The sequence below is a fragment of the Rhinolophus sinicus genome, linkage group LG03 (assembly GCF_036562045.2).
Source record: "Rhinolophus sinicus isolate RSC01 linkage group LG03, ASM3656204v1, whole genome shotgun sequence".
Taxonomy (NCBI): Eukaryota; Metazoa; Chordata; class Mammalia; order Chiroptera; family Rhinolophidae; genus Rhinolophus; species Rhinolophus sinicus.
Genome location: NC_133753.1, coordinates 141318560 through 141342565, shown reverse-complemented (window position 1 = coordinate 141342565; position 24006 = coordinate 141318560). Strand labels below are relative to the sequence as shown.

Here is a 24006-nt window from a genome sequence, read left to right as displayed (position 1 = left end):
TGTAACAATAGATGAGAATGAGGCAAATCTTTACATTGGGTACTTTCTAAAAATCCTAAATCCTCAGGGACACAAAACTGTGGGCTCCTGGAGGCTTTCCAATGGGAATAAAATCTAGAAAAATATACTGCAGAAGGTGCGTAATAGAGCAAAAAATATGCTGTTTCCTCCTATATATATAAGGCCAGCCTTGACAAAGAATAATTTTCATGACAAAACAGACATAAGAAATCTTAGGCACTATTTTCAGCTTCCATTTTCAATTTTGATTTCGCAAAGAAATTCAGGATGCATGCCCAAATGAAGGTTTCATCTTTATTTCAAGGCAACATGTGAATGAAACGAGAAACCTCACAAACATCATCACACTATAAGAGAGGAACACTACATGACCAGTTTCATTTTAAGATTCTCCTTGTGTATGTGTGTGTGTGTGAAGACTAGAACAAACCTTAATTTTCCAAACATTACATGTAAAGAAAATATAAAAAGGATTTGACTGCACCTTTAAGAAGAAATCACACTTTCCACATTTAGTCAATTCTCGGTTATCTACAGTAAACTTAAATCTCTGTCTGATTTTGTCCTGTCACCCAGCATGTACCAAAGTCACCTTGTCTTGGTAGTTATGCATTTAATCTTAATTTATGGACCAAATATTTTTTTTAATAAGAAGGTTAATTTTCTTTAAGAAAATACTTATTTTAGAAACAAATATATGAGTTCTATCTCTATGGTTATAGCCCTTTAGGTAGGTAGGTAGGTAGGTAGATAGATAGATAGATAGATAGATAGATAGATAGATAGATAGATAGATGATAGATGACAGTAAATAGTTTACTGAATTTAAGTAAGCTTATGGAAAACTTCAACTTTTGAGGATCATGGGTACAATATATCTAATCATTCTGTGAAAAGTAAACTAAAAGATAAGACTATTATTGTGAGACTCTTATTTTTAATCCTAAGTAAAATTTCAACTGGATATATACCATTTGGGTATTTCCAAAGGTGACTGTCTAATACAATTTGTTGGCAGATGTGTGGTGTCTACAAATCTAGATATCTCAAGAACAAGATTTCTCATAATGTTGAATATGTTATAAGTGCATTTTTGTATGGGAATTTTTCTTAGCTTCTCAACTGCTAGGGTTGAGAGCCTAGTTGTCCAAAATTACAATCGAGACTAGAAACACAATGTCAGAGACTCTTTCTACACTCTGTCTCACCATTGCATTTAAAAATTGTTGTTTCACATTTCTACTAATAAAAGCCTTTCTAAGGATTCTGTATCACTCTTTTGCACGACACATTCACATCCTTCAATGAAAGTTGCTATTATCAGAGTAATGTGCTCTTACTATTTATTTATCACAACATCTCTCATGACTTCTTACCCAGGCAAGCACTAGAAATATCTAACTCATTACCACTATATAAAATAACATGGGGTCGTTTCAGAATGAAAGAGATCAGAGCATGAAATTTGAAAGCTGCTCGTGTTCCTGGTTCTAAAGGAAACAATTGCTATTTAACAAGCACTGCTAACTTTTAACTATTGTTGAGGATATACTCCACTCTTAGTGAAACTATTACCCAGACAACATCTTGTTGGAAATACCTATTTGCTACCTTTTTTTAATTTAAGCTCTGAATACCCTTGGATGTTCTCAGGCTAGATGATGAAAGAAAACTGACCCAGATAGAGTCAGAAACTGAAAATGCCTATTGACTTATTCAGCTGGAAGTTGATCCTGGTTGCTATTTAAATCTATTGCTTTGAGTGTCAGCAGACATACTGCATTCCTTATGATGGTTCAGAGGGCAGACATTTGGGTCAAAATATTCCTTCCCTTTCTGAACCTAATGTGGGCTTTACAATGTTTACAAACAGCTGTTACAATAACCTAAAGATCCAAAGAAAAATGTGACACATTCAAGAATCTGACAGTTAAAACTGTTCAGATAGCAGCTTGTGGTTTGAGGTAATAAGACCCATGATGATAATGGTATTTGTCACATTCACAGCAGCTATATTCATGAGAGTGGAAGTGACCACCCTCTTACACACCCAGTTACTACTTTGAATCTGGGTCTATATTTTGGCCACCTTGGCAACAGCACAGCAGTAACAACTGGGGCCATAATAGTAATGTCAATCTAAGGACATTTTTGGATAAAGCAGGAGCCCTGACTTTCACGATAGACAGACAGAAAGAAAACATACAAAATAAACCGAGAAGGTGGGGTCCTTAGCATTAAACTATCCTGAGTCTCTAGGCCATTATTGTAATAGTTCTGCTTTTACAAGTCCAACAATTTTCTAGTGGTTGTTGTTTTGTGGGGAAAAACATTTTAGGGGAATGCATCTGTAAGTAGGGGACTTTTTTTGTTTTGTATCTTTGTCTGAAGTGAAACTGTGAACAAAAACTGTTCACTGATTTTGACCACATTAATCAGTGTAGGTTTCCACATAATCATTACAATAAAAGGGATTATAAACAATGAAACAGACAAAATTGATCATTCGGACTTCCTATTGGTTGATTTATCTCTTGTGATTAGCCACTGATATCTCTTCTTTTGGGCACACAGTCAAATTGCTTTTCCTTGTCCTCATGACATGAAACACATTTTATGTCCTCATAACTTGCTTTGGTTAATAAATGTGAGGAGAGGTGACAGGTGTCACTTCAGGATGAAACCTTCTAAAGAAAAGTTCAATTTGCTGTTTTTCCTTTCTACTGCCAAGACACTCAACACTTTCCAGATGATAGCAACATTGTCATTCTGGCATGAGAAGATGTGGAACAGAGTCCCTAGTTGTCCTGTCATGAACACGTAATATGAGCAAGAAATACACTGTCATTGTGCTGATCTACTGCAATTTTGGAGCTGTTATCTCAGTATAACCTAGCCTATCCTGATTATACTCACAGTGTGACTTATAGACATTTAAAGAATGCAATTCCATATTAAAATATATTTGACATATAACATTGTGTATTTTAAGGTTCAATAAAAATAAATACATACATACATCTATACATACATGCATACATATATACATACATACACTGGGGAAAAAAAGAACACCATTCTTTATCCTTTCACAGAATCAGAGGCTATAATGAAGATAACACTTCAAATCTGCATCAGAATAAGATCGACTGTTTCTGTCTTGTCTAGAGATAAAGTGCAGGACCGTGAATTTATGGTCAAACTGTGTTCTTCAGGCAGAAACTCAAATGCACTCTTAGCCCAATCCAGATGAATTGTTTTACTGCCTGAACTAGCCAGAAATAATTTCTTTAACTTGTTTTCTTGTAAATCAAACCAGAGTTTTATGAAATAATATTCATTGTCAGCCAGACCTCTTTCATTTTCCTTTTTATTGGTCTTTTCCTTTCATATCCTTCACACTCTTTTTCCCTTACAGCCACTTTCTCCTTTACATAGGCTGTATTCTCCTGTCTGACAACAAGAGAAAGTGATTATTACTACTTTACATAACAGATTCTGGCAAAGTATTTGGGCTTCTGTTTCCACAGTAATTTAAATGATTTCTGCTGTAAGTGGAAAGCAAAGTTTGATCTTGGCCTTATGGAATCTTTGCTGAGTGATATCTGTTCCACTAGGCATTTCTAGACTCCAAAAAATGTTTGGATCCTTTGTGATATAGGTAAAATAGAACACATTTAACTTTGAGGCAGACCTACTACGTTTCTCTGTTTATTTCTGTGATCAGCCCAGAACGACAGCTTGAGTGTTGTGTCTGTGAGCATAGTTAAATGCACAAAAAATATGGAGTGTGTGTGTGCACACACGTGCACGTACATGTTCATGTGTTTAAAGTAAAATAAAGACAGTGTAGTCAGCTTAAAATGGACATTTATCAAATTTTTAATTAGGATAAATAACATCATTATGTTTGTTCATACTCTTTCTCCAAAATTACTACAATAAAAGTCCATACTTATAGACTTACGTGGAAGAAGGTCATGATGACTTTCAGAAAAATCAAAATGGACACAAAGTATATTCTATATATTATTGACCAGAAGCAAATTCTTTTTCTCAAGATACAGAAAGCAAATTTTTAAATTTTATGAAACATTATGATATGGTGTAATTTTTTCAAAAAGGTCATTTTTCTCATTTGCAGAATATCATTTCTTCTCTAAAGTAGTGGTTTTGCACAAGATTTACCAGTTGTCAGTTTCACCTACATTATATGTATTAATATAGAGAGTCTCTATGAGAAATTTGAAAGGTAACAGACATGCATTATTCCACAGGATTAAAATAATTTTCTATAAATTAGCTAATATCTCTCCAAATTAAACATATGTATTCATTTTAAAATTGCTTTATTTAGATGATTTATTTATTAAAATGAATAACAAATATATCAATTTAAAATAATTTAAATTCATTTTTTATTTGTCAAATATTGGGAAGGAAGTCCAGCAATAATTTTGTAAAATGATAAAAATCCCCATTTTCTACCCAAATCTGTATATTTATAAAATTTATTAATCTGTGACAATATTACAACTCTAAGTATTATTTTCATGGATCACATTCTATACTCATGTTGTCCTCTCTATGAATCCATGGATTGGAATTATATATACATAAATTAAGGGGAATTTGTTAATGAAATAATAATTTCGATACCTTCATTAGTAGAAATGGTAGTTATGGCTCTCAATAGGGGATTTTTTAAAGAAAACTCCCCTACCAGAGTTACCCACGTTCTTCTTTTAAATATGAAAATCTACTTTGCATTGATCATAGGCTTTATTAAGAAGACTGTTGACTTCAACACTAAAAATATCCAAAAGAAGTTCTGATTGTTCCAGAGAATTCCTGAGCAATCATTTTTCTAGTGATTAAACGGATCATATGCCATTAGATAGTCCAGGTTGAGGGAATTCACATTTTCTGAGCAACCACTATGGGCCCAAACTTCTTTTAGGTACTTTACACATATTACCATTTTGGTATTCATAATCAGTCCATGATGAAGCAATTATTATCTCCTGATTACAGAGGAGGAGGCTGATACTCTGGGAGGTGGGTAATTTGACAGGCACCATATACCTAGTAAGAAATGGATTAAAAATTTATAATTTAGGTCTTTTGATTTTAATGTCTGTATTAATCTGTTATGCCATATTGCTTCCCAGAGAGTGCAATTTCTGCTTCATTAATTTAGGGATTCTTTTCAAATGGATTGTCTACCAGTAGTTGGCCAATTATTTTCCTCCTATGAAAAATTAACTAAAAATGTACAGAAGACGTATGGTTCAAATTCTTCATCCTTTGTTATTCATCAAGAATTTGACAAAGTAAACCGAAAAAATTACTGAAGAAATCTTCATGAATGGGCCCCAAAACAGTCAACAAACACTTGTAACTTGCATCTCAAGTCATATTTAGGAAGGGCTGGACTGACCCTCAGAGCCAGATGTTTCTACTCCCTGGTTTCTCTTCCCAACTTTTTTTCTTCGTCTCTTTTTAATGGTTTGGTATATTAGAGATGAAGCAGTTCCTTGATCTCTGCCCATTTATCCAGGATCTGGAAAACTCTGAGTTAGAACTATAATTTGCTTTCTTCCTGTCAGCAGAAATGAAACAGTAAATACATGGGCATTTTATCTACTATCTATGCAGAGTCCTGCTGCTTTGATCCTGCTTGCTTCCCAAATCAGATTCCAGAATTGTCTCTAATTCTAGCTTTATGTTCTCAGAGGGTGCTGTGCTTTTTCTTTTTAAATGTATAAAATCTTTTGGTATTTTTCCACCCATGTTTAGAATTCTGACTTTGATTTTGACATTCACATTTTCTAAATTTTAATGTTAAGAACTTTCTACCATACTTTGTTCCTCATTTAAGATTTGTTGCAAAATTCTAATTAACAGATTGAACAACAAAAGAACCCACTGAACACCCACTAGGTTTTTTTTGTTTTTTTTGAAAGGGGAAAACATTCTATAAAAAACACTGAACACTAGCAGACACACACTGATGAACACCTACTGCTTAATGAAATTTATCACCAGCTAAATTCAGTTCCTTCTTCCCCACTTCATCGCCTCTTCCCCCTACACACGCATACACACACACACACACACACACACACACAAACACACACATGCCCTCAAAAGACCAGTTTTGATAGCATATGCACCATAATATACATTTTAAAAAGAGGGTTTGTAAAACTGGAAATCTTTGTATTTCAAATAGATGAGATGATAATTTCTTGGGTGTCTGACTTCTATTTTGCTGTATTAATCAAACGACGGCTCTGTTTATGCCATTATAAGGACCATTTAAAATATTAGTTATTTCTAGATGTTATAAAAATATAACATGCCAAAATGTTCTATCATAGAATTTTTAGAAACAGATTTTTTTCCCCAGTAAATGAGCTAGTAATAACCGAAGTTGAGCCCAAAGCACACTAAGTAAAGATTTATGATTCTCTATAGATAACAGCAATGTTGGGGGAAGTTTTTTCTTTTAACACAAAGTATATGACAAGCAGTAGTCAGTCATTTTGTAGCTTAAGTTCTAGAAGACATCACTTTAGATTATACTTAGTGTAGGTATAAGTATGAAGAAACACTTACTTACACATAATTTCTTAAAGTTTCAGAAAAAAAAATGTCCCATGATTTTTAAATAAGCAACGTTTAGCCCATAAAGAGGGTAGGACTATCTTATCTTCTATTCAGTTCACAGGTTTTAGCAGTTTTCTGAATACTTATGAGTAGCTCAGAAATTCATATAAGTTCATGTAATTCACACAGCATCTGTTGTGAAAAAATAAAGTGATAATTTACATCCAATTAAAATATTTTTCATTAGATAAAATGCTTTAATAAACTAACAAACTTATATAAGAAAGTAGTATTCACTGGGAATAAAGCAAGTTAATTTTCTATAGCGCATGCCAAAAATCAAAATTGGTCAACTGGAAAAGGAGTAAGAGTCAATCTTTTATGTAAAATGTTAGTACATTGATTACTTAAAAAAAAATAGTGTGTCCTTAAAGTCTTACAATGTATGTAAGTTATTTGAAAGCATCTTTACTCATGGGGTGAATCCTTATTAAACTGCTAAAAATATATATCTACCAACCCTCTCATATCTTCTATAGAAGTGGAAATTTTAGGAGCGTTTCTTATACTGGAATGCTTCTTATGCCTTTCTGTCTTTTAAATCTTTGCAATACTACACAATAATATATGTAACCCTGGCTTAAAATGAAGTTAAAGGTTGTTTTTTACTAATTTCTTTTTTCTGCTATAAGGATTCTTTACCTTTAAAAATAAGCTTATGTATAAATTGGCAGGCAATTATGCAAATGCATTCTGTTAGGGCAGATTCCAATGGTAAAACACAAAATAAACTTAAGAGAAAAGGGGGAGTCAAGTAAAGAGAAAGTTGGTGGGTCTTGATTTTTTTTTTTTTTTTGTACTTTAAATATTTTTAGGCCTCTTTACCACTGCTGCTAGGTCATTTCTGTTAGCTATACTAAAGAGCCTTTGTCAGTCTGGAGGAGGCAGCCATGTGTCCATGAATGCTTATTTAGTACGGTGAGGACAGATGGCCTGGAATTGCTGAAGAAGACCTTAAGATATATTTTTAAAAGGAAAGGGAAAGAAACAATAAGGGAGGAAATAAATTAGAGAAGAGCCAAATGTGTGGCCAGGAAAAGTATGCACACGGACACACACACACACACACACACGCGCACGTGCACACAGTCACACACATATGCCTACAAATAAAGATAAACTATAAAGTGGTAAGCAGGATCTGATGTATTTACAGATTTACTTTTTCTGTAGAAACTAATTTTCATTATTGTTGATTTGTATCTTTTTAGTAGAAACTTGACAATCATAATCACTTTTGATCTGAGCTTAGTCTGTCCTGGTTGATATATAATACACCTTTTGTTTCTTATAGCATCCAAACTTGCAATATGAACTTTGATTCATAAAAGCTCAAGCGATTTACTTAAATAGTATTAACTCCTGACACCATAAGAGTCAATGCTCTTAACACAATTTGTTTTAGAGTCTACCATAATTAATTTATCTTGCTTAACATTTTATTTCATTTTTTTCCTGTTATTTTAAGAAAATATACACACTATTGCCCAAACAAAAACTCATGAAGGATTATTTCATGTGTATTAGAAATGGGAGAGGAAGTGAAGATGGAGAATGGCTGGGCATGGGGGCATCAGTGGTTATTATTGTGTTTTCAAGTAGAAAGACTTTGTGAGATGTGAGATGATAAAAAGTGACATTAGTGGATTTTTATTATGTATTTTTTCTTTCCAACTTATCAAATTAACATTTTTTTCCATTTTCTTCAGATTTATTCTCTTTCAACCATGCTGTGACTATGCCAGGTAACAGAGGACTGTTGCTTCAATTGCCAGATTTTGTTACTCATAAAACAAATATTAGATTCCAAATTTCTTTTTATTGCCTTCTGAGTTGTCATGGTTATCAAGTGACACCTTCCCTGAATTCTCTCTCATTTTAACTCTTTTCCATGCTTTGTATAAATAGGCTGCTTGAAAATCAAGAGAAAAATAAACCATCAAGTTTGGGTGCTATAAGAAGCAAACAACACAAGGAAGAAAAAAAATATATATTTCGTTAACTACAAAGTGAAATTGGAAAGATTTTATCCAGAAGCATTAACTGTCATTAAATAGAAGCAGTCTAAAAAATATCTACATTATATAATGGTTCTCTGAACAAGCTCTGGGTAACTTGCTGCCTGTTAAGTGTGTGATTCTTGCATTGTGGTTAGAGTTCTTCTGCAACACCCCACCCCACCCCCAACACACACATCCACCAACCACCACCACTACCAGCCGTGGAACAGGCAGCAAGGATGCTGGATCATTCTAAGGTAAATATAAGAAACATTTTTTTGGACACAAGCACCTTTTAAAAATAGAAAGGCAAGAAGATTCATAAACAGAGCCTTTGAAATTGTACAATACTTTTGTCTTACAAAAACATCTGTTGCTCAGATGAGTATTTGGAACACTGAGTACTTCAGATTACCCCTCAGAAGGTGTGTTGGGTGGTGGCTCTCTGTGGACTTGGCCCCAGGGGAGGTCAGCCTAACTCCCCAGCCTGTTAGCTCAGCAATTTCCCAGTGGTCAGCCCGTCTTGCCATAATCATATGCTGGCGCCTCAAGCCTGTTTCTTAACTGTACTATGTACCTTCTAATGAAAGCATCCCAAAATATCCCCAACCGCTCAAATTCTGGGGCAGCCGTGACCTCAGACTGGACTGCTGGACACACGGCATTTGCTCAGACAGAATGGCTGATAAAAATCTCCCTGCCACGATGACTAAAATGCTCACTCTGTCTCTGCTAGGTTTTGTCGCTTCATAGCTTATGATTACTTGCAAGAATTCCAGAATCTTTGACATACAGCTGATTAGGAAGCTGTAACCCAACACAGGACACCACAATTTCATATGACTTGGAGCCTTTACAATAATGAAAAGAAGAAACAGGAAAAAAAGTAATTATAAAATAACTTTTTGTGCTTAAAGCAACAAATACAACAATAATAGCAACACAAAGTAATGTGTGAAAATCAAAAGAAATAGTTCTTTTGAAAGTTATTTTAAAAATGTAGTTTACCTCCTATACAAATGGGAAACGATAATATGATTTTTTCTAAGGGAGCATTCCTGATATTAACTAATTTACGGAGGAGCTATGAACAGTGCTATTGGATTTTACTACAATCTTTTAGATAAACTTTCAGAAGCTTTGAGGATAATAAAACAAAATGGGGGGGGCACACTTTATGAAAAGTCAAATGGACTACTAGGCAAATAACTGAAAGAGGCTGTGTTTAAATTCAACAGGTGTTCCTCTGGGCGCTTCATCTTGTAAAGCCTTTGTGTGATAAAAGTAACCCAGGGTCTTATCCGATGTGGCTTGAACAGAAAGAAATATATTTTAACAATCTGTTAATGAAATAAGAAAAAAAAAAAAAGGAAAAAAATTAGATTTAGATAGAAACGAGAGTGATCCCTATTGTTATTTTGCCATGTTTTATATGCATTTTGAAAGCCTTAAAACCTCTTCAAAAAAAAAAAAATAATGCTTGTAGACTTACAGCACAATTCACACAACTTGATTCTTAAAAGTACCTTTTGTACTTTGACAAAATCAGCTAGGGCATGTTTGAACTAGCCTCCTAGTATTAAAGCTTTTATTTTCTTCAGGAAAAAAAAAAAGAAAAGAAAAAATATTACTTATAAAAAAAGGATAATACAAAATATACTGACATGGTTTTGTTAAAAATACAAAGCATTATCATTTATATGATAGTGACTTTTTCCCTACAAGTATGCTTTGTAAACGTGATTGAATGAAATGGAAGTCTTTTCTTATCTCAGCTCTGGTAAGCTTTCTTGTTTAAGCTACACTTGCTGGTAAATATAACAGAATTAAAATACATCAGGATATTGTATAGCAAGTAAGTAACAAGGCACTAATAAGGATTCATCACATGCATTTAAGCACACATTGGCAAAAATAATACCTCTATTACTTATTTAAAAATTATAATATTAAAGGCCCAAATTCTGATTTAGCATTTCTATACCTATTTCCTTATAAGATTCATAGATTTCAAATCTACACACCTCACTTTGAGGAAAGTCAATAACATTTTCTTAATGTATGCATATTTATATACAGTATACAAATATACATGTGTATATTTAGATGATATATTATATATATAATATATTATATATATATATATCATTGTATATGTCTGCTTATATATGTATAATAATTACAGTCCACTTCCTACAACTAAAAAAATCTGCACAAATTCACTTTAACCTACGAACCTCCTGGATCTTTGGCTACTGTCTTATTATTTTTCCTTCTCCACTGGGGGAGAGGGGTGGGGCAAAACAGCTGAAGTTACAAGCAGTGTTGAAAATAAATGAAAGTCAATTTACCTTGCTAATTTTTCATATGTTTCTTTCTTTAACTGCAGAACTCTGTTTTTTTTTTTTCCCTTTTTTCCAGAGTCACTTAATTTTTTTTCTTTTTTTTTGCAATCTATTTTTTCCCTTAGAAAGTAACCCCTTGTGTCCTACCTTAGGCTCTCACTGAATGATCTCTTTTTCTTCTAATTATATTTCTTCATCTTGGGAGGAACTCACATCGCTTCAGGATAAGCAACCCAGAAGAGCCTAAGGTCAAGTGTGCCCTAGAATCTGAATCTAGAAATTACAATCATGGAATAAGAGCAGAGAGGGAAAGAAGAGGCTTAACGGGGAATTTGTAACGATATTGAGGCCCCTTCTGAAGAATAATTAATTGAACAGCATACTATGTTACATCACTTTCTTGAAATCTCAGAGGACACACTAAAGAGTTTAGGAAGTTGATCTGAATCTGCTTCCTAAGCCATGGGGTTAACACATTAGTTGTACCATGGTCAAGCCTCAGAGTTTTATTTCCTAAGTATTTCCTGTTCTAAGGTTCAAAAACCAGTTCTGTTCAAAAACCAGCAGAACACAAAGAATGCCAATGCCATATTACACATTAAAGAAACTCAAATTTTTAAGACATCTAAAAAGGAGGAAATAGACTTAATTTGATAGCTGGCTTTTATTCCTGTTAAAGATGGGGTTCAATGAAGGGGCTGATGGGGGTCAGCAAAAGAGATTTCTAAGATAATTCTTGAAGTAAAAGAGACTCCTATTTCGGGAGAAGTATGGGGACATTTGTGAAATACAAACACTTCAGGTAGAGGAATTGTAGGTAGAAGAGGGGGAAACATTAGCAGAGCTTTTAAACCAAATCTTCAGCTGGGCTTTTGTTTAACACATATGCAAATGTGTGCACTGCTTCATTTGAATATTTATTTACTGCATTTGTGAAGGAAATTGGGGGATTATAGCCTCTTCCCAGCTGTGTTTTAGTTAATGACTGGTCAGCCATTAGCCTGCTCCACTAAACGGATTCTCGCACAAGCAACACCTTTTTTCACCCCACTAGAAATTCTTCATATAAACAACAGTGGGGAAAACAGCAAATCCGATCTACAGAGAGCTGTGTACCAAAAATGAAAATATTCCCCCAGAATCATTAGAAATAAACAAGAAAGTAATTTAACGATGGTGACTTTTGCATTTTTATAATAAAGCAAACATTTACTATCAAATATTGTGGGGGGGAAGGGAATTAGCTAATCAAAATTTCTCTTTACTGAGAACTAATTCAGGATGCTATAGTAAGTGGCCTTTCACTTCCTTCCCCAGTACTTGCTCCCTCCTGTCCCCTACGGTTATAAACACACACATCAATGAAAGTGTTGTGAATCACTTGGGCAATATTAATATTTTACAAATTTATTGGCAATTTCACAATTTCCTCATATCTTTTCACTGCAAAAACAAACAAAAAAAAACCACACATACACAGAAGGAGGAGTAAATAACATTTCGTTAGCAATTAAACTCAGTGTACTGTCATTGCTCAAACTAACTTATTTAGAGGCATCAATGCTAGTTATGAGATTAAAGACTTGTATCATGAAAAGCTCATTTCTAAGGATTAATGGTGACCAAATCTTTAGGGCAAAAAGCTCTCATATATCCTTTCAAATTTTATTTACTATAGATCCACTCCTCTGGGGAAAAACATGCACTGTTCTAAATACAGTAAGAATTAATCCATGGGAATGAATGAATCAAATTTTTATCATCAAAATTCTGAAATTTTCTGCCTGGGTGTAAGAAAAGCCTGGTCATTGGTTTATTAGTGAGGTGATCTTTACAATTATTGAGGTGATCTTTGCAGAATAAATATAAACTACTTATTTATCAAAAATATTAATACTGAAGATAATTTATGCAAACCACTTGTCTGTGCTTGATTAGGTATAAAGTACTGCTGCACATAAATAGACAACACAGAACCTGAGAACTACTTGGACATAAGGAACTGTTCGTGGAGCAAAGTGATCATTTCTCTCAGTTGGAAAAATTAAGTGTCAGACATTAGACTGACAACTCAAATATTTACAGAACAAAACTAAATAATAAAGGAAGAGATACTGTCAGACCTCAAGAAAAGCAAAGAAGTAATAATTATGTCAATGAAAGAATACCACAAGAATTCTACCTAAGAAACCTGATTTAGCTGCTTCATTGCTAAGATCACTTTAGTTCTGCCTGATACTTAAAACCATTCCAAACAGCAGAAAGAAGCTTCAGGTGTACATTTCATGCCATACTTCTATATCAGATGTGAATGGTGTGCACGTATCAATAGCATCATTTTCCTCCCTTCATATATGTTTCCAAACCATCTCAGAAGCTCGTCAGGCATATTTCTTGTTCATCCCTTCTGTGGGGCAGAGGCAGACAGATTGCTGGATCAGATAGTGCAATACGCTGTATACTGCATTTCAAATGTGCCTTTTTTTAAAGCAGCAGATTTATTGATTTTCTTAAGTAGAAAATATGCACCCGGACATTAGACAAACACAGACTAAACACAGACTGAGGAAAAGCTGATAATTTGATTAAACTGACTGAGCTTTTGTTGTCTGTGTTTGGGGAATTTCCAATAATGTACAAGTGCCAAGCTCCCCTCTTCTTCTGAATTTAACAAATGTAATCCCGAAGCACAATGAATTTTGCAATTATCCTGTATGTGGAGAATTCTGTATCTTTAGAAAAATCTATTGATGAACACATATATTGCTTTGAGACAAAGGTGGGGTGAAAATCTTGCCTTGCTCACAATATAGGACTATACTCACAAAGGGGTAAGTACTGCCCAGGCAAAAAACATTTGGTTTAAGGGTCTCTTTTATATCTATGTGTTTTGTTTTTTTCTTTCTTCCTTCCCTTCCTTCCTTCCTTCCTTCCTTCCTTCCTTCCTTCCTTCCTTCCTTCCTTCCTTCCTTCCTTCCTTCCTTCCTTCCTTTCTTCTTCAAGAGTACTGAGATATAATTGGTTAGATGTAATTTGCTCAAGTTGGGGTCAACTTGAGTTAAATATTTAAGATTTACAATACTTCACAGTGTAGGTATCTTTTCACATGTCTTAGAGAGCAGTTTATCTCAAGGTTTCCAAAAGCTCTGGTTATTTAATTTACCCTTGAGGATGCCTGCAATGAAATTAATGACAGCAGGTGTGTGTGGGTGTGGAGCGACAGGGATGAGGGAATAATAGCTGAAAGTATGTGATGATTACTGAGTTTTATGAATTAGTTGAATGAAACCTTGTAAATTTTTATTGTGAAAATTTCTGAACAGCCCTTGTATGTTTTTTTTAATCTCCATCATTTGTACCATGGTACTGAGAAGAAAATCTAATTCCCTAATACTCTACAAGAACAAGGCTATAAAATAGGCATTCTTAACTGCTTAACCGTAAAGACTTTCATCTTTATTATTTTCTAGACATACACTTATTAGGTTTTTAATTATTCTTTTCTCATATTGTTCTGCACCTTCCATTAGCCATTCTTTCACAGTAATATTTTGTCGCCTTTTGACTGGCTCAACCCTCATGCTTTTATGTCTTATAAAGACATTTCCCCTCCTAATTTTTGCCCATTCCTGCTCATATGGTTCCCAGAACCCACCACTTATCCCAAATTATACCAGATAATTTGGCTAATAAGATATCTGATTACAACTTTTCACAAATTTCTTGTGTTTATAGTTGAAACTCTGGTTTCTTTTCCTTAGCCTATACCACGCACACACACACACACACACACACACACACACACACACACACACACATTTTTCTAAGTGGAGACTTAGACCCCAAATAGGAAATCATTATGGTGATTAGATATAGTCATAACCCAGAAAGTCACCAATTTCTTAACAATTGTTTTATCACTGATGGGATAGCTAAAGTATTAGCAAGATAATCTGAATTTTGTCTTTAGTTAGTGAAATAAATTTCAATTATAGATTCTACTATTCTTTTAAACTTTTCTTTGAGTCAATGATATTTATACACAAGTTAAGGTAACACTGAAGTTTAAAATCTCTTTGCCTTTTTTGTACTAAGATTGGAATTTATTTAATGGTTCATCTCAGATGGCCTGAGGATGTTTAAACAGAGACACATAGGAGACAGATATAAAGATAATTTAAATCTATCCTTTTTCTGATTTGCCTTTCCAAGTGTATGACAAAGATAATTTCCACTAACTCTTTTATTCACCCTGTGTGAACTCAGGAGGGAAAATAACGTATAAGCCAAAACAAGTTGCCAAATTTTAGAGGACATTTTATATATTTGTGTGAAGCTTATCACAACAAATTTCTATGGTGATTCAAATATATTTTATCTCATTACATCATTTATAATTATAGCATTTGGAAATTATATATATTCTTTTGGGGGTTCTAAGAACTAAATCATATGTAACCAAATTATGCCCCATTTTAATTTGACATACATTTTCTTGCTCTTTCAATCTGCTCTTTTGAAAAGGATCTGAGGGTAAAGTAATTTTCACTAACTGTATTAAATACAACATTCAAGAGCTTAATATTAAGTGATAGTTTTCTTTAGAGAAATCAACCTATAAGGTTGACCGACTAGAAGACAGGAAAACTATGTTCACCTTGCGATTCTACCTTGGGCAAGTTATTTACCTTTTCTCAGTCTTTGTTGCCTCATCTGCAAAACCACAATGTTAGAATAAATATCTCTTGCACTTTAAGGATCTAGTCATATATTTAAGTTCCATGATTTTTTTTTTTCTCTTTGTGAAAACTTTTTTTGGTAATGAGGAGAACCTTTGAACTCAATAATTAGGGCTTCATTACATTCTCAGATGTCTGGGTATTGATTCAAACTCTTACAACCCACACTCCATGAACCTTAATTCAAATCATGAAACTGCTGTGTAGGCGTGCGCTCTAGCAGCACACAGGAAGCTTACCGGAAGGTATCAACTGAAAGGAAGCACACATGGAAATATCCTCTCACCCATACTGAAACCTGCTGCAGACCGAGGCCTTTCATGGGATCTCCCAAGCATGGCTGCCCACAGCTGCCATCACACCATCCAGCTTCTCTTCTCTTTTAAAAAAAAATTTCTAAATATAGACTTTTATGATGTACATATTGCTGATGATGTATCTCCTGAATACCTTCAAATAACAGGCTTTTCTTAACAAGGTTTTAATGAATTTTTTAAATCTAAAAATTTTTACATAGTTCTTTGTCATAGTACTTGAAATTTCTTGGATTTCGGTAGAATTGAGGGAAAATAAAGACTGTGATCTCTATTAAGGAAATTAGTGTCGATAGTAACAATGCTATTTCCTATCTCTAAACAGAAACACAACAACAACAACACTTTGCCTTACATATAGCTGATTAAATTATTTTAACAAGTCACGGAAAGATTTTAATTGTTCTTTTAAAATAATCTTATCTCTTGTCCCAAATAATTTTTCAACATAGGCTCTTATTTTTTAAAAAAGCCTAGTTTTCTTTTCAAACTTTCATTTCTCTAACGCGGATATGTACAGCCATGCAAACAAAATTACAGTTACTTATTTTATATGCAAACATGTAGGTTTTTAGAAAACAGAAGGATGCAGCTGCCCATATCATGTCATTCAACCAACTAAACATATTCAGAAATCTAAAGGCTGCTTCCTCTAACCATTAACAGTATTTTAATTATTTTAAATAGTCAATCACCTGAAAAATACCACCTAGTAATAAAAGTTCAGAAGTTTACTTAATAGTAATTTAGTTATTTTATATTTACTCAGAAGATATTCATCAAGATTTAATGTACATTATTTGTACAGATATTAATGGAGTTAGGCAATTTTATTTGGTGATGGGGAAAGAGGGAGATATAAATAAGATCTGACTCTGGACACAAAGATATTCTTAATACATTAGAGGAGATAAAGAGGGAGTATGAATAACTATAGCACAAGGTTGAATACAGTAAGGAATTGAAGTTTAATATGTGTTGTGCATGTAACTCTGAAAGATTTGACAGGTAGAAATGGGGAGGATGTCAACTGAGGTTGACATCTGGGTTTCCCTTTGAGAGAAAGAATATTTCAACACGTGAGAAAAGTGGGGAAGCCTCTTGACCACATGAAGGCAGTCGCATCACCAAGGTGTGATTAACTAAATTCATTCAAGAATGGTAAATATGATTTAACTGTAACAGTGCAGGGTGATTGAAGGAGACTTTTTGGTGGTGCATCATAAAAATTAAGTTCAACCTGATTTGTAGAAGGCCTTGAAATCCAAGGTAAAGGCTTCGGGTTTGTTTGATAGGCAGTGAAAACCCATGGAAGAGGATAAAGATATGAGAAAAGGAGTGGCTAACAAAGATAAACTTGGAGGTAGGGATGAGCAGGCAAGACGGTATAATCAGAAGTAGATACATCTTTTAGGGATGGTATACGACTATGTGGGCAAAGTAAAATAAAAGTAGGAACAAAACAATGACAATAGAAATGCAATGCATATGTTGGGTGCAAGAAAAATTCCAGGAGAATCAGAGGTTGTGATGACCATTAAATATATGTGAATATGGGAGAATGTAGGGAAAGTGAGGAGATTTGAGATTGGATTACTGGGAGAGAGATAAAGTACTAACATAAAACATAGAGATGGTTAGGAAAAAACACAAATATGGTGAAATGAACTCAACATACATACTATTTTAGGGGCTATCCAAATGGCACCTGGAAAAGTGAGTTAGCAGCAGCAGTGTGATTATCATACAAAGAAGTAGAAGGAGCCTGAGCTTTTTTGTACTATAAGAAACAGTTAAAAGTGTTCAATGAAATGAAGTGGTCAGAACATGAATCAACTAAGAAGTTTGTCAAAGAGAATTATCTTTATTATTTAAGTGTCTGTCACCAATCAAAAACTTCGTGCCTCCCTCTTCTCTGTCCAGTCCCTCACACATCCCCCTTTCCCAGGCTTTATCCTCTCCCAGCATTGGGGTCCTGATGATGTTAGGGTTTTAACTTAGAACAAAGAAAAAGAGTTAGTTGTCATCTTTATAAAGGTGAAAATAAAACTCTGGAAATGGATGGTATCACTAAAAGCAGAGGGAATAAGGAGGAAAGGGGAGAGGCCTTAAAGAAATGCCTAGATTTAGATTTGTAGGAGCAGAAGAAACTAGAGAAAGCATGATGAGAGGCAGTGGAGGAGAATTTTGGAAGAAAGTGTCTGGAAAGCTGAGTTTCCTGGAAAGTGGAAAGGGGAAGTATTAAGCTATATTTAGGCCAGGAGCAGAAACCTTATCTTAAAAGCCATCTTGTCTTGATGCTCTCTTGCTTTATCTCCTAGGGGCCTGTGATCAGAGGACCTTGGCGGTCCTGACAGGGACCTGGGGCCAGGGCGTGGAGCTGGAGGGCTTGGTCATGCCCTGAAACCCTTTGTCAACGAAAACTTCCTGAAGCATTGAAGGGGGAACAGCCTCGTTTACCCCCTCCTATAAAACACCATACCCCTCTTTGCTCAGGGAGGTTTTGATCTTTTCCCTCTGCTCTAGCCTGACCTCCTGCAGCTCAAACACACCAAATAAATTCTAATAGACCAATCTTGGTTTCCTGCGACTCATTCCTCTGGCCGTTCCTAACAGGAAGTGATCAAGAAATCCAAAATGCTTCCGAGAGATTAATGCAGAGAGTTTGAGAAAAAGCAACCAGAGAAGAGATGTTATGTAAGGGGGGTTTAGATCAAAGGCAAGATTTTCAGTTACTAAAGGGAGACTCAGACTATATTGACTAAGGCTGAGTGGGATAAGGGGAGCAATAAGTGGGGAGTGAGGAGATGGGTAAATAGGATAAAGCCAGCTAAACAAAGATTTATTTTAAAAATGAGAGAAAAGGTCAGAATATGTGTCAGATTGGCAATTATGCATAACGCTCAATTGGAATAGTCTGGGGAGACTTCTCAGGGAAAAAGAAAAAAAATGGTTAAAATAATGCATACAGCTAATCAAACTCAAAGTTGCAGTTGTAATATCAAAATGGCTTACAATGTGAACTCTTGGTGATCAAAATTTATTGGTTCTAATGAAAACCTTGCAATCAAGCTGATAAAATCAGTTCTCAGATTTTGAAACAACAGTCTGCTAAAGACTGAATTGTGTGTTTCCAGTAAATTTGTGTTTTGATCCTTAACTCCTAATTTGATGGTATTTGGAGATGGGATCTTTGGGAAGCAATTAGGTTGAGATGAGGTCATGAGGGTAGTGCCCTCATTATGGTATCAGTGCCCTCATAAGAAGAGGTACCAGAGAGTTTCCAATCTCTCTCCCCAGCATGGGAAAATACAGTGAGAAGGAGAATATATGCAAGTAAGAAAGAGTTCTCACCAGAACCCGACCATGCTGGAATCCTGATCTCAGATTTCTAGCCTCCAAAAATCTGGGAAAATAAATTTATCTTGTTCGAGCCACCCAGCCTATGGTATTCTGTTATTGCAGCCCAAGCTCATTAAGACACAATCATTGATTTTTTTCTCCCTAATTTGGGATTTTTATAGTATAATCGATTATAGTCTAATTTAAGATTATGAAACTTCATAAACAAAATAGAATCCTACTCTTTATATGGTTTGAATATAACTATAGCAATAAAAATAAGAAAAAATGAGAGACTGGAAGAAAGGAAGGAACAAAGAAATAGGATCATTTGAACAATTTTTAAATGTCTTGCAAATATCTCCAAGTAGAATAGAATAAGAATAATACCAGTTGAAGCTGATTGATTTTTAATATGTATGTATATTCCTGGCACCTTTTCAAGCTGTCTTATTTAATCCTCACAATAACCCTATGGAATAGGTACAATACTATTGCTACCCTCTTTTTATAAGGAAAAAAAAATCCCAGGGAGGTAAAATAAAACTTGCCCAACCTCAGCATACAAGCCAATGAAAGGGCTAGGCTCCTGCTTCTACAGCATCTATATGTTTTGTAAGATTTACATCTATAAAGAAAAAACTATCTTTCCCTAATTTTCTTACTTCTATGTAAAGCCACACCCACATAAAATCATGTTAGCATTTACTTACTATCTCTCAGTCTCAAAATAGAGGTAGTAAAGCAGCAGGTGTAGAGGTTAATATACATATAAAATGTCTAAGACAAGGTTGAGATCTTTCAAAGTTATATTTATTGCAGCATTATTCACAGTAGCCAACATATGGAAACAAACTAAATGTCCTTCAATGGATGAATGGATAAAGGAAATGTTACATGAATATTATTCAGTCTTAAAATAAAGAAATTTTTGTCATTTGCAACAACACGAATGGAGCTGGAGGATGTTATACTAAGTGAAATAAGCAAGACAGAAAGACAAATACTGCATGATCTCATGTAGATGTGGAATCTAAATAGTCCAACTCATAGAAACAGAGTAGGAAGGATGGTGATTGCGAAGGGCAGTGAGAAAGGGTAAGTGGGGTGATGTGAGTGAAAGGGTACAAGGTTTCAGTTATGCAAGATAAAAAGGTAGTTCTGGAGATTTACCATACAGCATAGTGCCTATAGCTAACAATACTGTATTGTGTACTTGAAATTTGCTGAGAAGAGAGATCTTAAATGAAATCTCACCACTCCCACACCCATATAAGAGGTGATGGATGCTTTAATTAGCTTGAGTGTGGTAACCATTTCACAATGTATATGTGTACCAAAGGTGTTGCACACCTACATACAATTTTTATGTCAATGGAATTGTAATAAAGCTGTTAAAAGATTATTTCTGAAATGTCCATCCTTTAAACTCTAATCACTGTTCTATCCTACACAAACCTCCAGTAAATACCTTGATCAATTCAAGCGAAAACGAGGACACTTTAACCCTCAAACTGTCTCTCTTCTTTCTTAATTGCATGTTTTTAAAGAGCTCTCTGTCCGAAATTAGTTGTAACTTTCAAACTTGAATTTTTAAAAAAGGAAAGGTAAATATAACAATCTTCTAAATGTAAGTCTGCAGTTTAAGTGCACTGTCATTTCACAGAGCAAGTACCAAGCTCCTGCTTTGTCCAGCCCTAGCACTGTTACACTTGCTTGTTTTTATTATTGAGAGCTCATTCAACCCCTCCAGTCTCTTGGAGTAATTGAGCTTGGTGGCCTTGTCTTCTTTAGGTCAGCCATTGTGTGGCTATAGGATAGTGACATACTTCCTTGGGGATGAGAGTGGTGAAGGCAAATGAAATTTTACTAGGTGGACTTTAGAGGAATCTGTGGTTTTACACTTTTTCTAGGAGTTGAAGAGCAACAGGGAGTGACTTGCTCCTGCTGGAGATGTTGCCCAATGGTCCGTTAACAGGAGAGTCCGTCCAGGACAGACTTGGCCAACTCTGCCCGAGGCCAGCCGGCATTCATGTGGTTTATCAAGATCATCTCTATGAATGTCACTGAGGAAGCAGCATTTAACTTCTTAAAATATCTCCTACAAAACCGAAAGGAAATTGCACCAAGCAGGGCATCTGGGAGAGAGGTGCACAGCTGCTAAAGACAGGAAATTTAAATTAAAGCTGCCTCTCCCCCCAACATCAGATTCCTTTTTATATTTTTTTCAGGTCCCATGATAACATATGATAATGAATGCAGAGTTTCACAGAGACTTCTGAATTTCTGTTTTCTAAGAAGTCTAATCCAATGTGCCTCAAATTTTCCATTGGTGGTTGGTCTGAGGAGACAAGCAGAAGGAACAGGTTGATGGTTTGAAGGAAAAAAGAAGAGGGAGAACAGCTTCTAATTGCTTACAATTTACACTTGGCCAAGCAGTAAACACAACTTCTAGACTTGCCGGCCTCCTCAAACTGGCCATTTTTATCTCCTTTTCACCGCTAGCTTCTCAGAAACATACCCCAAAATGCCCTGACACAAAACTACTGGAGGGTGTGGTCTCTGCTTGTACTGGGCAATGAACAGGGAAGCTATTTATTTCTAGGGCATCTCTGTTCAGTGACTCATGTTTCAACTGGAAAATTGGCCACAGCTTTCTAGCAGCTCTTTCCTGCCAGCTCTCCTGGCATTCTACCCAGTGCTCATACTGCCCCTCCCCCTTTCTCCTTGCCCAGTCTGCTTTTATATACCTAAAGCCCCCACTTAATAATAGTCATTGTTCCACGTTAACCTTGAGGATGTGGGAGGAAGGACAGTGAAGGGCGTAGCTGTGTGCTATAATGAGCATTTGGCGCTATAGCAGGTGGAAAAGGCTTTGGGGATCTGGGCAGATTAGGAGGAGAGGGGGCTCTAGCAGATGTTGAAGCAAGATGATGTATTGCTGCTCACTCTGGGATTCAGACAATACCAGTGCAAAAGTAGAACAGGGAAAAGGGGGGAAAAATTGATCCCTTTTGATATAAACTGGGCTAGAAACCAGACACACTTGAAAGTGAGCATTTAAGAAAGACAAATTTGTTTCCAGGCCCTGGGTTTTTGCCTGTCCATTTTTGTTTTTGTTTTTGTTTTTTTTCCTAATGGAAGATCAATTGCCAATTTAGTCTTCTAATTAGTCTACGTCCAGGGCTTGACTTATTAATCTGACTTCCTCCTAGTAAAAGAAAAAAGTCTCTTATTAATCTGACTTCCTTGTAGTAAAAGAAAAATAGAAATATATATATATCAAAAATTTCATTTTATTGTACGTTCAGAACCAAGAAGCCATATACAGCAAAGGTGAATGGTATCTAATTAATGATTGGTTTCCATTTGAAGAAATATATATTTAAAGCTATTCTTTTACTTTGCACTAAGCAATGAAATAATAAAGAAAATGTTGATATAAACAAATGTTCCATTTACTTTACAAAGAAGGATAAGAATTAACCAAGAATGAAACTTAATCTTAATAGATTTATACTGACTATTCCCAGTTCTGATTTTAAATATTTCTTTCAATGCGTTTTGTGAAATTCTAGAAATAGAGATGAATTCCCTGCTATACTATTTTATGCAGTTTGCATAATTATTCACACATATTAGCACGCACACACACACACACACACACATATATACACATCTACACACATACATGCATGCATATACACATATAATATGTTACAAATATGGAAGGACTAATCAGATATAACAACAACAAAAATAATCTCAATCCTCAAATGTTGATAATACTAATGAAGACAATTATAACCAAACATATTTTAGGGTATATTATATATGGATAGTTGGATTGTCAAAAATTGTTTCTAGAAGTTTTAGACTCTTCGTTTCCCCATCCTGCCATGCACTCAGTACATGCATTCTACTAAACCAATTTGTGTAGAAAGGGGAATAGAATCTATGTATATTTCACGCTAGTCAAGGATGACAATTAGAAGCTAGAGATTATAACCTCTGACCTATGTCTACTTGTGCTACGTTCTTTATGACAAAAGTTATTTAGGGACCATCTATATGATAGGAAAAAATGATACAGCAAATAAGAAAATAATTATGAGAAGACTTATTATGAAAACCCTGTATTAGGGGTCTTCAGAGAAAAAGAACCAATGGCTATTTATTTACTTATTTATTATAGGAATTGGTTCACTGACTTTGGAGACCAAGAATTCCCATGATCTGCTCTCTGAAAGATATAGAACCAGGAAAGCCAGTGATGTGATTCAGTCTGAGTCAGAAGTCCTGAGAACCAGGGTTGTTGATACTGTATGTCCATATCCAAACGTCTGAGAATTAAGGGGCCAGTAGTGTAAATCCTGGTCTGAGTTTGAAAGCCTGAGAAACCCTGAAGTCAGCAGAAGATGGACGCCTCAGCTCAAGCAGAGAGAGCAAGCAAATTTGCCCTTCTCCAACTTTTTTGTTTTATTCACCCCCTCAGTGGATTGGATGATGTCTACCTACATTGCTGAACACAATCTTCTGTGTCTGTGGATTCAAATACTAATCTCTTCCAAAG

At 35.0% G+C, this 24006-nt stretch overlaps 1 long non-coding RNA gene across 1 annotated transcript in view; it reads left to right on the top strand.

The window, feature by feature from the left end:
- LOC141570412 (uncharacterized) overlaps positions 1 to 18665 on the top strand; it is a 64165-nt gene extending 45500 nt beyond the window's left edge. Inside the window, exon 3 of the long non-coding RNA XR_012494417.1 lies at positions 18413 to 18665. This is a non-coding gene — a long non-coding RNA (uncharacterized LOC141570412). The remainder of the gene's footprint in view (positions 1 to 18412) is intronic.
- Positions 18666 to 24006: the final 5341 nt, after the last annotated feature.